Genomic DNA, 14,861 nt, shown 5'->3' on the forward strand with positions numbered 1-14,861 from the left:
GAGCTATACTGGCAATCTCGTTCCCAGGTTCTCCCTCCTACAATTCTTGCAAGAACCTCTTGCATGGACAAACAATAGCGAGGAAACGCCGGATCTTGTTGAAGATCAGGATCAGCAACTGCAACCGTTTATTTTATTCTCACTTAGCTTTTCTAGTCCCTGCCCTATTGGACAAATAAATTTGTAAATTATCAACTCTTAGCTGTCCGATCAGCCTTTCCTTCAATTATAAGTCTCTTTCCTACTCCGTAAGTACGGGTAGGAGAGAACCCTGGGAAGTAGGCTGCTCTATTGGGCATGGGGCAGGCCAACTTTTCACTGATGCGTTTCCTGCGAACCGTTTACATGAGAAACAATAGCCTGTTCCAGGCTCTCAGATAGTGGGGAAGACGCGAAAGAAAAAGGCACATGAAAGAATGGCGGAGCGGGAAAAAGGAAAAGGAAGCCGCCCCCGCTCTCCCCGGTTTCCTCCCGTTTTATTTTCGTGTTTGCGCTTTCTCAATTCAGCGGACCCGACTATCTCGGAGCCTGGAACAGGCTAGAGAAACAAAGCTTAGCTCGTCTAGAAGGGTGACTCGCCTGCAAAAACCGTGGACGAAGATCCTGCTGGTTGTCAACGTTCGATCTCCAGAAAAGAAATCTAATCAGCTAAAATATTGGGAACCAAAAAAGGAGAAATCTAGAGACTACTGCAATACACGCTGTTATGATCAGGGACACCCAGATAGATAAATAGATAGATAGATAGGTACTTTAGTAAATACATTGCAGCATAAGCTGAATTGCGTATTTACATAATGATAATAATTTATACTAACAATTGTAAAAATGGGCAATTATTGTAATAGCTAAAACTAAAAACGTATAATAAGAAACCTAAAAATTATTTACAATTCTGCCTGAGGCCATAAAAAAACTGTTCCTAAATCTATTTGTATTGCAACGAGGCAAAGTGAAAGTGCGCACGTGCCTTAGATTATAGTTGCTCTTATATGGAGGCGGCAACAACTTTCTTAGCTTGTGGTTGAATGTAGTTCAAAACCAATTAAACATAGCATTGTTGAACGTATTTTAGTATTCAAACGGTAGATATACGCATATTTTTATCCCCTAAAAATGTTTCATCTGTTCGGATTTCCTAGCTAAAAGTCTAGTGATCCGAAATTTATAGGGATCAAAACTTACCTTTTCAAAAATTTCAACCAGAAAAAAGGCTCCCGAAAATTCTAGGTGACTTTTTTAGGGTAAAAATCCATTAAAAATGGGCAATTATACCATTTTTTAGATGTTCGAAAATCCTATGAGAGGCAGGCAAGAAAGAAATTTTACCACAAATGCTCCGAAAATTCTAGATCTCAAATCGTCTTCCGAACAGATATTTTCTAAAAATTGACGTTGAGTGCCCCTGTTATGATCAGCTTTGCAGTAGTCTTTGGGCTTCTCCTTTTTGGGTTCTAGCCGGGTAGCCCTTTTGTTATGGTAGGGTCACCCTTCTCTCCGGGTCAACCTTTCCCCATATAAACACTTCACCCAGCCGGATCAGCTCAGTGAAAGCGAGACTCATGAATCAGAGCATGCACGAGCGCTGTTTTATATAATAAGAATTTGCGTCAGATGTTGGCTTGGGCAAAAGGGTCAACCTTTTTCTCTGTAAACACTCGCTAACGTTGATTCGACTGGGTTAGAGAATGGAGTAATCTCGTACCCAGATCTCAGTTTGTTTTACACTGAAAAGTGTGCTGTGGGAGATCTGGGTACGAGATTAAGAATGGAGATGACTCTCTTTCCTGTGACAACTTATCTCCATAACACAGCCCAAGCCAATAACCTATCCGATGCCATAACAAAATTACTTTTGACCACGATTCATTACAGATACATACACAGCTCTAAAATGTAAATTTTCATTCCCAGAGTCTCTCATGTCTTCTCCGAAACTTGAGTAGCCATAGGACGAGGTCTTCCAAATTCGAATGCTCTCTCCTTCTATGAGTTGCCGGATGAAACGTTCGGCCATTTTGCCGCAAACTTCAAACTAAACTAATTTCATTTTTACCATAGTTTAAAGCTTTTATTGTTTTCATTCGACAACATTTACTTTCCTGCATATTATTTTAGCAAACAGAACTATTATCCGAAAAATTGCATCCACGAGTTAATAATTTTCTCCCGTTGCATCTCCTTGTCTTGATCTTGTTTATCTGAATTCAAGGACTCGCGCTTTTTCCACTGCTGTGTTCTAGGTTTCATGTAAACTGAATCGTTGTCAAAGTTTAACCATACTTTTTCACTAGACAGTGGAAAATCATAGTTTTTGCCGCAAAGCTCTCGCGAACACTCGAGTGCACTGCATGATCCTCGGTCAGTTCTGTGATCGTTGGTTGATTGCTCGCCAGAAGAACTAATCCCTGCCGCAGCTTGTTGAAATGTTTGCGGAGGCGGCCCAATTTTGGGTTGCGTTGGTGCGTTAAAGCCTCTTTCCTTACGATGTTGAATCCTATTTCCTGACGTAGCTTGAAATCCTTGCGGAGGAGGTGAAAGATGCGTCTTTCCTTGTGTATGATTTTTATCTCCTGCCCGGCTTGGTCCTTCATTTTTCAGTAGTTTTAGCCTCGACATTCCTTTCTTCTTTACTTTGTCACATTCAAAAAGTTCCTTATTAAGTCTTGAACAAGGTAATTTTTTAAAACCACTTCCAGACTCTTCATATATCTTCTCGTGGGCGTCTAGTGAAAAGACATTTATTTTGTCAATGCTCATATATCTTGAATAAGAGATTCGCGGTATAGGGCCTTTGTATCCAAATGTTCTTTCCAACATGATTTTTCAGTTAAATTTTCGCTTTGTCTATTCCTTTCACGAACGGAATCTGTGGCGCTGCGCTTTAAACATGGATACTTGATTTCTTCATAATTTCTTTAGTCCTGCGCTCAAAAACCGCGCGTTATTCGTTGATGCCTCATGTGCCATAAATTTCAAAGAAGTCGCGGCTTTTAAGGTAACTTAAGATAAATGAGCACAAGGAGCTTAATTTTGAACTGAGTACCTCTTGGCTTGTGACAACAGAGTTTTTGTAGCGTCAGTCGGAACTCTAAAGAGGTCAAAGTTTTAAAGCGCAGATTGTATTTTCGCTGTATTTCAGCGCAGAGAGATGATTTATATAGCCTAAGGACCAGCATCCGATCAATTTGCATTTGAAATAGTTTAAATGTTAAACTAATTACTTTCTTACGTGTACAACTGCACGCTCTTTCCTTGTTTCGGAAAGTTTTGCGGAAGTTTTTTTTGTTGGCAAATTTATGTGACGTCAAAACTTGAAAAACGTTTCTCAGAAAAAGAACCCTTTGGGGACGACAGGAAAAAGTGAAACTTGGTGAAGAAAATAAGAAAATTAAACTAATGAGAACCACGGGATGCTTGAATTGAAACGTGACGTGTTTTGCTATACTGAAATTAAATAATATATCTTTATATGTCTCCAACGATTTGAACGATTTTCAGCCTGGATATCACATCGGTTACTTGTCTTTTCAAAGAAATATGAAACATTTTAAAAAATTGGTTTCTTTTCTTAGTAACCAAGACGATCTCGGCTTAAGTAGACTGCGAGCAGTCTCTAGCTTATTTTTCTTTGCAAAGTTACTGCACGCGAAACCTAAGCACGAGGAGCGGCGAGGCCGCTTGTCGCGAGAAACGAGGGCGTAAGCCATCTTTTCTCGTCTCGTCTCAATCCCTAAATAATAATTTGCAATCGCGCTGGATGAGATAAGAACTGGACGGATTTTAAGAGAAAAGGCGGACTTCAAGCAGTCTACGGCTAAAGCGATTTGTGCGGACTATAAGTGGACCTTAAACATTAGCAAATTAAGTTAAACGAAACTTTCCTGACTTTCATTTTATTAGCCTCAAATTAAATTTTCTGCTCTTATTGTTTTTGATTCAAACCATAAAAATTAATTCCGTGGGACCTAGAGCAGAATTGGAAGAAGCATATTTTTGTTTTGAATAGTCGCCGCTTCCTGTTAAAAACAATATAGATGCACAGGCGTTGCTTACGGAATAAACTTCATGTCATACTATTAGGGTGATGTAGTTAATTTTCGTAGGTACATTTAGGGCGGATTTCTCCTTTTGCGCGGAGGGTAATTTTTACGTGCGTACGCACATAAAATTTACGCGCGTAAATAGATCGAATAGAGGCAATGTATGATGTATGAAAGACCAAGCGTGAACGTCAAAGTTGAGACTTGAGTGAGGTTCAACTGCACTTTTACGTTTAGGCGCGACATTCTGTACATAATTTCTATTTTATTTACGCTGTGCGTACGCACGTAAGGGTAGATTTCCACTGTCGCGTCATTTTTACGCGCGTACGCACGTTAATTTACGCGTAAATAAAATAGAGACAATGTATGAAAGGCCACGCGTAAACGTAAAAAGTTGTGCGAGGTTCAAATTCTACGTACGCGGGACCTTCCATACATCGCTACTCGCGTAAAATACTTGCCCACGCACGAAAAAATTGCACTACAGTGGAAATTCACCTTAACCGCTAAATTACGCGACAGGGGAAATAGTCTTAGTAACCAAGAAATTTTGTTGTTATTCAGGTTTTGACCTTTTTTATGTTTAACCGATTTTTTCCGAGCGTCTGTTCAGTATAAATTAATCTATTACAGATGACGTCAAATGTGGTATAAACAAAAAAAGGTGACTGTATTACTGATTTTTGTACAGTGGAACCGTTATATAACGAAGGGCCAAGGGACTGGCAGAAACTTGGCTGCGCTATAACGAAGTTTCGTTTTATCGAGGATCATCGAAGTTCTTTTTCATACATTTTACTATATATACTGGGGCAAAGAAAATCGTTCGTTATACCGAGGGAGGGCTTCGTTGTATATGGTTGGTTATATCGAGGTTCCACTGTACCTCATTTTGGCGTCTTTCAGTGATCTATTACTGAAGAGACACTAGGCAAAATGGAATCTTTTTGCTTTATACAAAGAAGAGAAAGGTTGTAGCAAAATAACAACTGTTTGAAGTATTTGTTCCAGTCTGAAGGATTAGGTTTTCGTCTTGGTTTCTTCTTTTCTTCTTTTGTTAAATATTTTTTTCAAGGTTTTCATTAATTGCTCCACGTCCTAAATAAACTGTAATTGATCGTCACCCGTGGTTTCATCTCCCTTGTTCAAGCCGATAAATAAGGTACAGCCCTCCCGTAATTTCCATTCCACATTACCAAGCATTGGGTGTAAAACCATAGTAGGAACCTCCCGGGTGCCCACGTACAACCTGTCGCCCCAAACTTTTGGTTCGCTGGCATCCTCCGAGGTAACTAGAGATCAGGCCAAATTTCTACGTCTCTAACCCTTTCCGAATAGCAGTCTACAAAATTCCTTCTAGGTGCCCTTCGAAAAAACAAGCAACAAAAAAAGGATGAAAGAGACAAGGCCAGCTGCCCAATGACGTTATCATCTGAAATGGCAGAAGGTTTAAATTACACCATCTAGCCGAATAATGACGTCACGAAAATTTCCCCAGACATCTCCCCAAATACACGTAGGTGTATTTCCTTAGCATTGAAGCCGACAATTAATACGTAGAAAAAGGCGTTGTTTGCGTAATAATTGCGATCAATGCTTCTTGGGATGACTGTTATACCCAGGGTAAATTTTAATTTGGGGAAACATACAAGGTGTATTATGGGAGATGTGCGAATGGATCATGAGGAGATATGCAGCCAATGAGATTAAGGGGGGAAAAAAGTGCAAGGACAAGCTGAGAAACATGTCCAGAAGTCGTCAGTGGAATCTTTTCTGTTTTGGTCGCCTTAAACGTATCGCGTGATCTAAGCGCGCACATTGAGCATGCATACTTTGTTTGGGAGAAATGTATGAGCACTTGTTTAGTTGACTTTCAAAATTGGGCAGAAATCCTGTTCAAATTTAACTTTAAACAATGAAAGCCTGAAAATAAAAGGTGAACAAAGGAGTTTTGTGCCACAATCAAGTTTCTCGTGTAACTTTTTTTCTCAAATTTTGTTTCCTGTTTGTTTCAATTTGGTTACGTGTAAGTTGTTCAAAAAAGAGTTAACAGTTGTAAGCTGTAATCTAATGACTTTGGATTTGCGTAAACCCATTAAATTCAAAATTTTAGGCTTGCGTTCAATCATCTATGTTGCCATGGCAACGATCGGAATCTTACGTAATGTCTTGCAAATTTTGTACATGTTCGTGCCAAATTTGAGCTTTATACCAGCAACGAGTCTTATATAATACCCCAAATGAATGGTAACGATCTACATAATTTTTAAATTGTCAGTTTAAACTGACAAACTTAAGGTTATAATACGTAATAATATAACCACCTTAAGGTTATAATACGTCGAAAAAGAGACCAAAAAGACTAAAAAGGTTTAGCTCTCTGTCTGTGTTTTATATTTTATTGATCCCTTTGATATTATTCAATTAGATATTGTGATCGCTCAGATTTATGTGTCGTAAACGCATTTCCTTCGCAGCCCCATAAGTAAATAGCATAAGGACAAAACTTAGCGTAAAGCCCGGATATTTACCTTAACTCAAGTTTGTTGACATATACGGGTACTTGGCTATTCTCAGCTGTTCTCTATACTTCACGCGCATTTGAAGAGTGTGTGGTTATCATCACGTTTTTTCACGCCGTCTTTCCTTCATTCATACAAGAATAGTTTCTTTTTTCCCCAGGTAAGAAAAAGAAAGAAATTTTTTAGTCACAAGCACATCAGTGCACTGGAGAGGGCGCTCTTTAGGATTTCTGTTCTCTTGATAACGTTTTTTGACTTCCCTGGAATATTCTTTTGCGCACTTTTTTTGCTTGTGAAGGAAGGGGAAATGAATTCAAGTGAAGTGCTGCTCAAAAATTTAAAAGCGCGAACATTAGCCCCACTAGAGATCCAAGAATAACACCGGACATGAAACTGTAGAACAAATACTATCTTGTTATAGACTGCAGTAGAGGTTTTTGTCATTTCGTTTTAAAATCATTGTAGTAAGGACTACATTACACCTCACTCTCCAAGATAAAATAACTCTAATTTTGTTTTTATTCGTGAAGTTTCAAGATAAGATTAAAAAAGGGTTTGTAATTGAATTTTTTTGTAGCTGAAGTGAAAAATTGCACCTAAATGATATATATGTCAGTAAATTTGAATCACAGGATTTCACCTGCCCCAAAAGAATAATTTTATGAACTAACCACTTCTCAATGTGTAGAACAACCCCTTTATTTTAAGCCATTAAAAAATATGCTCCAGTTCTTGAAATATTATTTTTATAAGTCTTTCCCTGTGGGCTTAAATCTAAAGTCAAATTGATAAAAGCAAATAAATTATTTTCTTTTTATCTATAACCGTGCTCTATATGATAAAGTGACCACTAGAGTAGAATTGTTACGATTAAAAAGCCTTAGAGCGTTGACTTTCGAGGTTTCTCTTGTAAACACGGTATACATTTCTCCATTTCAATTTCCTATAAATCATCAACTACCGAAAAAGTCATTTTTCTTAATTGTCATTCTTCAATATTTTAGATAATAGCCTTTCCGCAAGTACGGCAATTAAGCCACATTCTAACAACAAGATGACAATATTTTATCGTGTCAAACAGCACCATAAATCAAACATTGGGCTTTTCCAGCCTCTCGGATCCATAGTATGATTTTCCTGTTTGAATCGCATTCATAAGAGACTTGCTTGTATGGAAGACAGTTCTAAAAGAGGGCTATAAATAAGTTAAAGATAAACACGGAAGCCTAATCTTGCGGTAAGCCACCGCCATACAAAAGCAGCCATGACTGAACGAGTGGTTCCTTCAGCCTTCGAGTCAGCCTGCGATTCGCATTAGTCTTGATCCTGTAGTTTTCAGTGAAACTTGCATAACTGCAGCGAGTGAAAAATTCTGGGAAAAGCTGCTCTACTTGGTTCATTTTGCTGTTTACCATGTAAGGGTCACACCGATCGGATTGGAATGACAGGTGCCTGGCAGTTAAATTCACGTGGGAGGCTACGGAGGCGGCGGCCCGTTCACGTGTTTCGATACTGGTGTCTGCTTGTCCTGCAGTATATTTGCTCGTACATTTTGAGGTGGTGTTCATTCTGTAAATTATATAAAAAAGGTTAAAAAGACGGTGAATTATTCTAGCTACAGTAGTTAATCAGGATAAACTTTGGTACAGCATGAAATTAGTGTAGTTTGCGAGTCTGGTGCTCTGTTAGCTCCACTTTGGCGCAAATAAAACGGGAACAAAACCTACGAGGCACACTTTGTCACGAGACATTTTCAATTAGCACGAGTTTATAAAATAGTTACCTGAAATACTTGAAATAAAGTGAACTGCAAACACCTTTGCTGATTTTGTTCCGACTAAAGTGTCAGGAATAAGGCGACAGCTACTCCACTTAAGTTGCTGGCTAGGTTAGTAATAAACGTGACTGGCCGACCTCAGGATTCTCATTTTTCACGATTTATTAGCAGGTGGTTGGGCTTCAATTCCTTTACTTCTGATTGGTGGAATTTTAATACCAGATAATTAGACAGAAAGTCTACCTAATTGCATGCGATAAAAACAGTTTGTTCCAGTAGAAACACATATACACTGTGATGGCTTCTTATGAAAAGCATTCTGATAACATTGTATTTTACCCTGTATTCGTTGGTGTAATTTTCTGAGATTTTTTGTGGGACTGAAAAATATTTCGTGCTGGTTCTTGTTTTTGGTACTCCAACAGTCAAGACCAAAACAATATCACTTAAAAATTCACAATGCCCTCATTGTTTTCCACCAGTTAATTACTGATGGCGAATAAAAATAGCTGTGTATTTGTTAACATTTGCGATGTGACACGGAAAGAAGGCAAGCAAAGAGTCGTTGTTTTGACCTGAAAAACCCACAGACTGTGTCGTATGGGCATGATACAAAGGGTTTAACAGTTGAATTAAGTGTATGTCTAAAGTTATCTTCTCAGTGTGTTGTTTTTCCATAGCTTCACGTGTGATTTGGCACATAGCGTGGCGGTATTATTTCGTGTCCTATCTAATTACATTTTTTATTTCACATCATGATTCTTTTGCGAACTTGAGTGTTCCAAACTATTTTAGTATTTTTAGTTTCATCCCGTGAATTAACTTTAGAATCTCAAGAAGTGCATCAAAAGAGACTGCTAGAGGAGCCTTTTCGAGAGCTCGCTCAGTCGACAAATCAGCCCGCGCAGACTGAAATTTTACGTGTATTCCGGTTAGAATTGTATCACCAAAAGAATGAATACATCTGTCCTTTTTTCCTGAATGAACTGCACCATTGATTTTAACCCAAAGTTTCTGGGTTTTCCAAGCGATGAAAAAGTACAAAAGTATGAATCGCAATTCCAGTTCAGTTGTTTGCATAGTTTCAAAGTGTAACTTTACAAAATAAAGATATTAGACACAACAATGTAAAAATCACAATATATGCCGGAATAACACTTGAAAATGAAAAAAAAGCAATACTAAACTGCCGCGCAATAACACAGAAATTTGAATAGACTTCGAGAAAATAAATTTGGACAAGGAATTAGAGTTAAAACTTAGAGTTCGATAGTTCATGTTAAACATTGTAGATACAGCTTTCCTTTTAACGTGCGTTAACGCTGAAATGTAACTATGGTTTGAATAACTTTACGGTGATTGTTTCGTTTGTTATTGGCAATTGCCGTCGATGTCCGGACTAGAAACATAGGATGCGTTATTTTATTTACTACCCATCATGATAACTCCACTAACTCGTTCGTTTTGAGCACCAAAAAAGCTCTAATGGCTTTTTCTTCATGTAAGCATTGGGGGACTGACGCAATTTCTGGACTTGTCCACCTCTACCAAGACCCAATTTATTTTAGTAAGACGAAGATAAAGCCAGTAAACGACCACTATTTAAAAGCATCCGTGCAAAATTCTACGAAAGAGTTTCCCCAGCCTCGGATTCAGCTTACGATTCTGTTCTCCTTAACATGCTTTGACAGCTGACAATTCACATGAGATTTGGTTCTGAAACATGCATAATTCATTGACAGCAAGTGAAAAAGATAGCTGTTTACGAGATTTATATTGACTGGTAACCACATGTGACTCAGGCTAATTTGTCTGTGATGACACGTGATTTGCTATTTACACGTGTCGTGTTGCGGGTTTGCCGCTTTTTTCACGTGCATTGAAAGTGGTATCTGCCAATTCTGCTTTTGTCATTATTTTTAGGGGCGTAGCTAGGAATATTCCAGAGGTGTGCATCTTTTCCAAATCCACCATGCCCTTCTCGCAAATCATTTCCACACGGGTGACGTGCGGAATCATTTCGCGTTTCAGTTTCAGTATGAAGAGATAAACATCTCTCTTTGACATAGGACCCTGTTCTGCTGTTAGCAGCCACGACCTAATTGAATAAAAATTAAAAAAAATGAAAGCCGTGCCTAAAAACCTGCAAGCAATAATGTGGCTTAATCGCGATCGAGGTCGCTAAGTGCCCGAGTTTGAGAGTGAGAAAGTCTCAGTCCCTGACAAAAACATTTCACGTTTAACTTTTTTGTCTTTTCTTTAAATCGTTTAGTAAAGGATAACTGAAAAGGATAAACAAACTTTTTTCTTGAAATAAAAAGCATCATCAACACAATGGTAATATGATTCTGTGGCAGCCAATAAATTAAAAGAGTGCAGTCAGGGGCGTAGCCTGCAACCCATAGACCTGTAGGCCCGGGCCCACAATTTTTTGGTTTGATCACTCTACCGCTTGTAATAAATTATGAGTTGTTGGGGTAGGCTTAAAAGTGTTGGTGAGGTTTGCGCGAACTCGTCATGCGTTCAATTTTCAAAATGAGTGGAAATGAAAATCAGCCAGGCCTACAACTAGTGTGCACCAAGAGACTAAAGGGGACAGAGAGGGCATCCCCCATTACACCTTATTCCATAGGTAATTCGTCTCGAGTTATTTTTTAGAATCGGGATAAAGTTACCTCGCGCGAGGCGTGGATGTTTCGTGGAGGTTTCGCATGACCAAACGCCGTGCAAAACATGTCGGGCGAGAGGCAATGAAAGCGTAAAAAGATCGAGAGCATTCCTGAATATTGAAACGAAATGAGTCGGCGCTCACCTGGGAAAAAGGAATCGCTGGACTCTTTGACAACCCGTGAAATCAGTTTAACTCGAGGTTGTCGTAACCTCAGTGCTTTAATAAAATGAGAAATTTCGCCGGTCTATTGAAACTGGTCGTTTGTACAATTTAGGGAGTTTATTAAGATCCAACGACGCGAACGACAACTAGAACGTCAAAAAAACAATAGGTTTAATTGGCAAAACAACAACTTCGCACGTGCAACACACTTTTTTGTTCATTTCTTTCCCGTTTTTGCACGACTACGACGTGAAAATGCCTAATTTCGCGTTTTATGGAGGACGTAAATAAGCAACGACAAAATTTTATTTCTCTTTCTAGGCTTGAATATGGTCCCTTGAAATTCAGCTTTAGGAGGGTTCGCCTACAATTGACAAAGTAAGTGGGTAGGAATAATCGCTATAAAGACTGAAAAAATAACAATCAAACCAGAAATTGCTCTCTTCAAACTGTAAATTATAAATGATCCTGAGAGAATATTCAGTGTGTTAAGGATTTCCCTGCTCTACTGTTAGCTCTATACAAGAGAGGAAGGGCGATTCTTTTTTAATTTCGGTTTCGCTGACACAGCTTTCGCAGAAATCTCGCTGTAGTCGTTTTCGTCGACAAAAGGAATAGCAAAATCGCTCTCCGCGTCTTCCCCCATTTTGTTCTGCGTCATTTCGTGAAGGACGCGTGGCTCTCAGCGTGGGTCATCCACGCGGAACACATTCGCGCTATGTGATTGGCTGTTGTCTAATCCCCCTTGAGATCTGTGGTGTGAAAAATAACTCGAGACGAATTACCTATGGAATAGGGTGTATATGGGGGATACCTTCTTTGTCCCCTTTATAGTCTCTTGTGTGCACTCAATGCACTATGTAGCTTAAAACTCGGACGTACATGGGGGGGGGGGGGTAAGATTTTTCTGAGTTTTTCCCTAAAGGACAAAACATCAGCACCCGACGTTTTCAGTAGCTGTTCGTTCATCCCTCACGCAGATTTTGAGACAAGTTTAGTGATGGTCAGTTGCTATGGTTACGAGATATGACGTCATTAGTAGCAGGTGGTCAAGCCAATTTTGGATGAAAATACATGTTTTTTTCAACTTCTTTCAACAATAAAAGTAAATATTGTGGCTAAAATCATGCAAAGTGTTTATTTATGTCTTATTTTTTCATGTAAAGCACAAAAAATTGCCATTTCTCGCCGTTTTAACCTGATTTCTAATTCTTGGTAAAATCCAAGATTGCGGCCAAGATGGCGACTATTGTTCGTGACGTCAGAGGCTTCCAGCAGCGCCACCACCCATAAAATATACCTCATCTTGTTAAGAAGATCAAAGGCTTTTCATTAAAGGCAAAATTGTTTTAAAATACCGCAACATATCAAAAACGCCGGGGAGGGGTTTCATCCACCCCCCCTTGTAGTACGGAGGGGGTATTGCATGTACGTCGGTGCCAAGAAGGTAGTAAAGATGCCAAAAGTACCCGAAAGCAAATACAATACTAAGAAGCTGCGCGTCTAAAGCTATCTGCAAATGGACGCGCGCAACAACTCCCAACATCGTTAGACCAACAAGGTTGGAAGTTGTATCGCCCGTGTTGGCAGTGGTGTGCAAACAGGTGCAAGAACTCCAAAAAACATCCGACAACACGCTACAACAGGGTGTGCGCTGTTACATTACACTGACCAACTATTAAATAACATGGGAAAAAGAAAGTTTTTTCCTTCGTGGTTTTGCTGAGGCATTCAATAGTGTTCGGCATGATTTGCTATTATTGAAACTGCGTCGGTTGGGTGTGTCCGACTCCGCTCACACCTGGTTTGAATCCTATCTTTCTTCGTGTATTCAAATCGTCAAGATAGGTCCTGTTCTGCCCGATCCCCTCCCATTATCGGTGGGAGTGGCCCAGGGGTCAATTCTTGGCCCTGTATTGTTCACGCTTTATGTTAATGAGCTTCTCTCCGTCCCTAAGAACTGTCAAACGATGGGATATGTGTATGACAACAAGATTCTTTTATCAGTTTCTACTTGCAATGTGAGTGAGGCTTCGGATGCCTTTAACAGTGGCGTCAAAGAAGTTTCAAGGTGGTGCTGTGCGAACTCTGCGTCCCAAATCTAACAAGAGCTCTGTCACCACCCCCTATCTACCTGTTAGGGAAACAAATCTATCCCTCATCAGTTGTCAAGGACCGGGTGGTGTGGATTGACTCCAACCTAACCTATGATGAGCATATTTCCAAGTTGTCTTCAATCTGTCTCTATAAATTAAGATTAGCCGCATTAAACACTTGCTCGATAGAAAGACACTGATCCTACCTTGCCATTAATGCTTTTGTTTTCACTAGGCTTTTTTTTTTATTGTTCAACAGTGTGGAGTAACACCTCTGAGAGAAACACTCGTAAACTGCAGCTCATTCAAAACTTTGCCTGTAGGATTATTTTAGGGCTTAAGAAATTTGATCATTTTTCAAAGGAGCTCAAGTCGCTTGGGTGGCTCGACGTCCGCGACAAACTTTTCCTTAACGACGTAGTTGTGGTTCACAATGTATTAAATAATATATCACCACCTTCGCTACCCACTCTATTCAATTCAAGGTTTAGCGTCAGCAAAAGACCTACTAGATATGACTCTGACCTCGATCAACCGAAATGTAGATTGGCTACAGGTCAGCAGTCCTTTGCTTTCCGTAGCTCAAAGGTTTTTAACACCCTTCCTAAAGACATCAAAGCTATGAAGAATCCAAAGGCATTCAGGTGCAAGGTGTCCGCTCACCTCAGTACGAAGGATTAGGTTTTTTTTAGACTCTCCAAATATGTAAATATATTTAATATTTTCCCCAATTTTTGTACATAATTATTCACATTTTTTATGATAGTTCTTAGCATTACCTATTTTACAATTTTTTTTACTATTTTATCTATACTTTTTAAACCTATTGTATAGTCATTTGTATCTCAATTGCAAATAGGGCAGATCAGCCATGCAAATAAAGTCCTAATAAGGCGCATGTATGTATGCATGTATACAACGGGAAGCAACATCTAACATCCAATAATGTTGGGATCTGTTGGCCAACAATGTTGCGTCCGTTTTCATGGGGCTTAAAAGATAAAACCAATAACAAAAACTTACATCCATCTGGAAATCTGTGTATAGGTTAAGGCACCAAATATAACTTTAGCACGGAATTGACTTAAAACAGAAAAATATAAAACTCGTGACATACCGTTAAATTCCGAAAGCAACGACCATCGTTACCATCGGATTTAGCAGCCTTTTCTTATCGCTACTTACGGAGGGCTGCCACTTTCAGGTAGCTAACGTGTATCGTAAAATTGGGCCGTACGAAGTTACGATAATAATATCGCGAAAATTGTGAAAACATCCACTCTGTATATTTGGAGAAACTTATTTCATGTTATTGCTTTTTAAATGAATATTCAAAAGAAATGTTTGATTACGGTGTGGATATTCACAGACGAAAAAAAAAAGATGTAATGTACCTTTCGACGGTACATAAAGGAATGTCAAAGATCATTATAAACGTTAAAAATAAATCTTGGATCAGTTTGGTAAAGCTTGTAGTAACAGTGCCTTAATTTCCCTTATATCTAGCAAGAAGGAAAATTTCTTTGGAAGTCGCTACTTTTGGCATTTGCTAACACCTGTGAATTTTTATCGCTACTTTCGAAGGGT

Source organism: Porites lutea, chromosome 2 (genome assembly GCF_958299795.1).
Source record: "Porites lutea chromosome 2, jaPorLute2.1, whole genome shotgun sequence".
Taxonomy (NCBI): Eukaryota; Metazoa; Cnidaria; class Anthozoa; order Scleractinia; family Poritidae; genus Porites; species Porites lutea.